The 5,895-nt window shown below is 44.2% G+C and overlaps 1 pseudogene; it reads left to right on the top strand.

Annotated features, from left to right (window-relative positions):
* Positions 1-5,740, top strand: part of LOC121838676 — a 21,325-nt pseudogene extending 15,585 nt beyond the window's left edge.
* Positions 5,741-5,895: the final 155 nt, after the last annotated feature.

The raw sequence follows: 5,895 nt of genomic DNA, 5'->3' as shown, positions 1-5,895 counted from the left end.
TTCTAGACTACAGGTTAGTGCTGTGAGAAGATTCTAGACTGCAGGTTAGTGCTGTGAGAAGATTCTAGACTGCAGGTTAGTGCTGTGAGAAGATTCTAGACTACAGGTTAGTGCTGTGAGAAGGTTCCAGACTACAGGTTAGTGCTGTGAGAAGGTTCCAGACTACAGGTTAGTGCTGTGAGAAGGTTCCAGACTACAGGTTAGTGCTGTGAGAAGATTCTAGACTGCAGGTTAGTGCTGTGAGAAGATTCTAGACTGCAGGTTAGTGCTGTGAGAAGATTCTAGACTACAGGTTAGTGCTGTGAGAAGGTTCCAGACTACAGGTTAGTGCTGTGAGAAGGTTCCAGACTACAGGTTAGTGCTGTGAGAAGATTCTAGACTACAGGTTAGTGCTGTGAGAAGATTCTAGACTACAGGTTAGTGCTGTGAGAAGATTCCAGACTACAGGTTAGTGCTGTGAGAAGGTTCCAGACTACAGGTTAGTGCTGTGAGAAGGTTCCAGACTACAGGTTAGTGCTGTGAGAAAGTTCCTCTAGATTACAGGAGGACTATATGACTCTCCCCATATTCCCATCATGACTGCACATATAGCCTAGATGAGTTGGTTAAATGCATTGTACATTCTATTCTGTTTTTAAATAAATGTGTTCTATATGAATGTGTTATTTTCCTCTCCTCCAGTGACGGGGTTGATCAGCAGCCTCTGGCCGTGGTGGGCTCCCCCTACTGGATGGCCCCGGAGGTGCTGAGAGGAGAGCTCTATGATGAAAAGGTACTAACAGAAGCACAGATAGAACAATGAGACAGATATTTCACTGGATGTATAAATGTGAAGCATCCGGTTGGCATTTCCAGTCACTAACAAATATGGTGACAGGAAGCCCAGAGGACGGCAGTGGGAGAAGATGGATTTTGGCCGACATTCTGTTAATTTACTCATCGATGAAACATTTGATCTCAATACTTTTCTGTTCCCACAACTACAATCTGTTACGAAAAGAGCGGACAAAGTTTTGTAGACTTTACACTTTGCCAGAGTTGTATTGTTTAGAAGGAGTGTGCAAAGGCGAATTGAGTTATTGCACACGTGCACTACAGAGTAGGCGTTACCTAATGAACATATGCAAATGCATGGTAAAACAAGCCAATGGGATCTCGCTAGCTCGTGCTTGGCTCTGCCCACCTCCTTGCTTGTTCTGCCCACTATGGCTCATTTGTTTCCATTGGAAATGACAGGCTGTGGTTTATCTTAGTTAAGTTATAGAAATCTTTGACAGTAGTCAACTGTTTCCTGGCTGTTATCTCACTGGTCCGGGTGCATCATTATACATTAAGCAAGCACAGTGATATAATGCAACAGTACTCTGCTATAAAACAATCTGGAAGGACAACTGTTCCATGTTCCTGCTGTGTTTTTCTGGTTGTGTCTAGTGGGTCCTGCTAATACAGTGCCTTGCGAAAGTATTCGGCCCCCTTGAACTTTGCGACCTTTTGCCACATTTCAGGCTTCAAACATAAAGATATAAAACTGTATTTTTTTGTGAAGAATCAACAACAAGTGGGACACAATCATGAAGTGGAACGACATTTATTGGATATTTCAAACTTTTTAACAAACCAAAAACTGAAAAATTGGGTGTGCAAAATTATTCAGCCCCCTTAAGTTAATACTTTGTAGCGCCACCTTTTGCTGCGATTACAGCTGTAAGTCGCTTGGGGTATGTCTCTATCAGTTTTGCACATCGAGAGACTGACATTTTTTCCCATTCCTCCTTGCAAAACAGCTCGAGCTCAGTGAGGTTGGATGGAGAGCATTTGTGAACAGCAGTTTTCAGTTCTTTCCACAGATTCTCGATTGGATTCAGGTCTGGACTTTGACTTGGCCATTCTAACACCTGGATATGTTTATTTTTGAACCATTCCATTGTAGATTTTGCTTTATGTTTTGGATCATTGTCTTGTTGGAAGACAAATCTCTGTCCCAGTCTCAGGTCTTTTGCAGACTCCATCAGGTTTTCTTCCAGAATGGTCCTGTATTTGGCTCCATCCATCTTCCCATCAATTTTAACCATCTTCCCTGTCCCTGCTGAAGAAAAGCAGGCCCAAACCATGATGCTGCCACCACCATGTTTGACAGTGGGGATGGTGTGTTCATTGTGATGAGCTGTGTTGCTTTTACTCCAAACATAACGTTTTGCATTGTTGCCAAAAAGTTCAATTTTGGTTTCATCTGACCAGAGCACCTTCTTCCACATGTTTGGTGTGTCTCCCAGGTGGCTTGTGGCAAACTTTAAACAACACTTTTTATGGATATCTTTAAGAAATGGCTTTCTTCTTGCCACTCTTCCATAAAGGCCAGATTTGTGCAATATACGACTGATTGTTGTCCTATGGACAGAGTCTCCCACCTCAGCTGTAGATCTCTGCAGTTCATCCAGAGTGATCATGGGCCTCTTGGCTGCATCTCTGATCAGTCTTCTCCTTGTATGAGCTGAAAGTTTAGAGGGACGGCCAGGTCTTGGTAGATTTGCAGTGGTCTGATACTCCTTCCATTTCAATATTATCGCTTGCACAGTGCTCCTTGGGATGTTTAAAGCTTGGGAAATCTTTTTGTATCCAAATCCGGCTTTAAACTTCTTCACAACAGTATCTCGGACCTGCCTGGTGTGTTCCTTGTTCTTCATGATGCTCTCTGCGCTTTTAACGGACCTCTGAGACTATCACAGTGCAGGTGCATTTATACGGAGACTTGATTACACACAGGTGGATTGTATTTATCATCATTAGTCATTTAGGTCAACATTGGATCATTCAGAGATCCTCACTGAACTTCTGGAGAGAGTTTGCTGCACTGAAAGTAAAGGGGCTGAATAATTTTGCACGCCCAATTTTTCAGTTTTTGATTTGTTAAATTTTTTTGAAATATCCAATAAATGTCATTCCACTTCATGATTGTGTCCCACTTGTTGATTCTTCACAAAAAATACAGTTTTATATCTTTATGTTTGAAGCCTGAAATGTGGCAAAAGGTCGCAAAGTTCAAGGGGGCCGAATACTTTCGCAAGGCACTGTATGTATGTTTCTAGCAAAAGACCAGACTCTTCCAAGGTGTATTATTGTGAATTTTTCAAGTGAGATGTTATTGATTAGATGTGATTGGCCGACTCTGACCCCTAGGTGGATGTGTTTGCCTATGGAATCATCCTGTGTGAGATCATCGCCCGGATAGAGGCTGATCCGGACTTCCTACCTCGCACTGAGGTACACACACACACACACACACACACACACACACACACACACACACACACACACACACAGTTTATGACAGGCACACAGTTAACCAATGCTTTTCCTTTTTCCCTGATCACACAACCCTAAATCAATGGTTTCATACTATCACACAACCCTAAATCAATGGTTTCATACTATCACACAACCCTAAATCAATGGTTTCATACTATCACACAACCCTAAATCAATGGTTTCATACTATCACACAACCCTAAATCAATGGTTTCATACTATCACACAACCCTAAATCAATGGTTTCATACTATCACACAACCCTAAATCAATGGTTTCATACTATCACATCACACAACCCTAAATCAATGGTTTCATACTATCACACAACCCTAAATCAATGGTTTCATACTATCACACAACCCTAAATCAATGGTTTCATACTATCACACAACCCTAAATCAATGGTTTCACTATCACACAACCCTAAATCAATGGTTTCATACTATCACACAACCCTAAATCAATGGTTTCATACTATCACACAACCCTAAATCAATGGTTTCATACTATCACACAACCCTAAATCAATGGTTTCATACTATCACACAACCCTAAATCAATGGTTTCATACTATCACACAACCCTAAATCAATGGTTTCATACTATCACACAACCCTAAATCAATGGTTTCATACTATCACACAACCCTAAATCAATGGTTTCATACTATCACACAACCCTAAATCAATGGTTTCATACTATCACACAACCCTAAATCAATGGTTTCATACTATCACACAACAAACTGACAGTGTAAACCCTTAATCCAACCCCTTTCTACACCACTTTTTTTCCACTGTGACCCAGAAAATAAGTGCCCTCCCTGTCCTTATTGCACATTATCACATGTAACTGCAGTGGAAGACTTGGATATTTAATCACTGCAGAACAGGGCAGCAGTTCCAGCTACATGTGAGGTTTAAAGTGGAGCTGACAGTGTTTTCACCACTGTAACGACTAGAGGTCGACCCATTTAATCGGAATGGCCGATTTAATTAGGGCCTATTAATTGTCCAAACACAAGGCTGCTTTTCCACTCCATATTTATTTTGACTTAGTATACAGTATGTAATTCCCAAATATTCTAAGAATGTATGACAATGTGAAAATGACTATCTAAGTGCTCGCTTGTCAGAAATCTTCTAAAAAAATATGTCATTTTTCCTGGGGGGACTATACTGTATGAACAGATTTTACTGAGATTTCATGTTGATAAAATACTGTCAGTTCCACTTTAATGAGAATAATGCTATCACAGTGTATGTCTCCATCTAGTTGATATGATGGAGAACTACAACATGTATATTATTTTAACCTAGTCAGACAAACTGATTGACAGCTAGTCGGCTACATTAAAAGATGGTGATGATCCTCTGTGTGTGCAGGACTTTGGACTAGATGTGGATGCCTTTGAGAACCTGGTTGGTGACTGTCCAACACCATTCCTCAACCTTGCAGTCCTCTGCTGCAATGTAAGATGCAGACTGACTGACAGATTGACTGACTTCATAATAATTGCATGCATTAATGACTCTGTGTACATACTTACTGTAAATGCACAGATTGACAACCTAAAACCAACCATACATTCCAAAAAGTATGTACTGTTTACACTGTTCCTGCTCCCCTCACTCTGTTTCTCCCTCTTTCTCAGATGAATGCAAAGACGCGTCCCTCGTTCTCTGAGATAGTGGTCTTGCTGGAGGGGATGGAGATAGGAGAGGAGGAGAGGAAGACGGCCATCCCTCTGGGCGATTGTCTCTCGTCAAAACCCCCCACTGGCCACATCAGCCCCTACCGACGACGGAGTTCCCTCTGTCGCCCCGGCGACCAGCAGTTGTCACGGAGCCAGTCTGAAATGCTTCCACCAACGACGCCCCCACTCGGCACCCCGGCCCGGGTCAACCCCTTCTCCCTGCGGCAGGACCTGAACGGGGGCCGCATCAAGCTCTACGACACCCCCAGCAAGTCTGTCATCTCCCTGACCTTCACCCTTCCCCAGCAGCCTGACACCTGCGCCTCTCCCCCCCTCAGGGGAAACCTCTTACTCCGAGGGCCCCCCCGACGCTGCCAGTCTCTCCCCTGCACCCCCGAGCCGGAGCGAACCCTCTCCCTCCTCCGGGACCCCGACCTGCAGCGCTTGAGGAAACAGGAGGAGGGGGAGGATGAAAGGAGGAAGGAGAAGGGAGGGATGGTGGCGGGTGAAAGGAGGAAGGAGAAGGGAGGGATGGTGGCGGGTGAAAGGAGGAAGGAGAAGGGAGGGATGGTGGAGGATGAAAGGAGGAAGGAGAAGGGAGGGATGGTGGAGGACGTGTCAGATGATTCAGGGCTGCCTCTGGACCTGGTGTCTCTGGGTCCTCTGGAAGAGGAAGAGGAGGAAGGTTTTTCTCTGGGGAGCCTATGGACTGCAGCAGGTCTCCTGACACACTAGAGGGCGCTGTCCCTACACCAGGGAGACATCTACTACACCCAGCCTCATCCTCTTCCTCCCTGTTTCTGCAGCCTAACGGCTGGCGTCACCCAGTCTCCAATGCCCCTTCCTCCCTCCCTCCTCTCCCTCATCTGGACAACAACAACATCTCGGCG

The sequence above is a fragment of the Oncorhynchus tshawytscha genome, unplaced genomic scaffold, assembly GCF_018296145.1.
Source record: "Oncorhynchus tshawytscha isolate Ot180627B unplaced genomic scaffold, Otsh_v2.0 Un_contig_6794_pilon_pilon, whole genome shotgun sequence".
Lineage (NCBI taxonomy): Eukaryota > Metazoa > Chordata > Actinopteri > Salmoniformes > Salmonidae > Oncorhynchus > Oncorhynchus tshawytscha.
The sequence above is the reverse complement of the archived record's forward strand: the minus strand, read 5'-3'. Positions and strand labels throughout refer to the sequence as shown.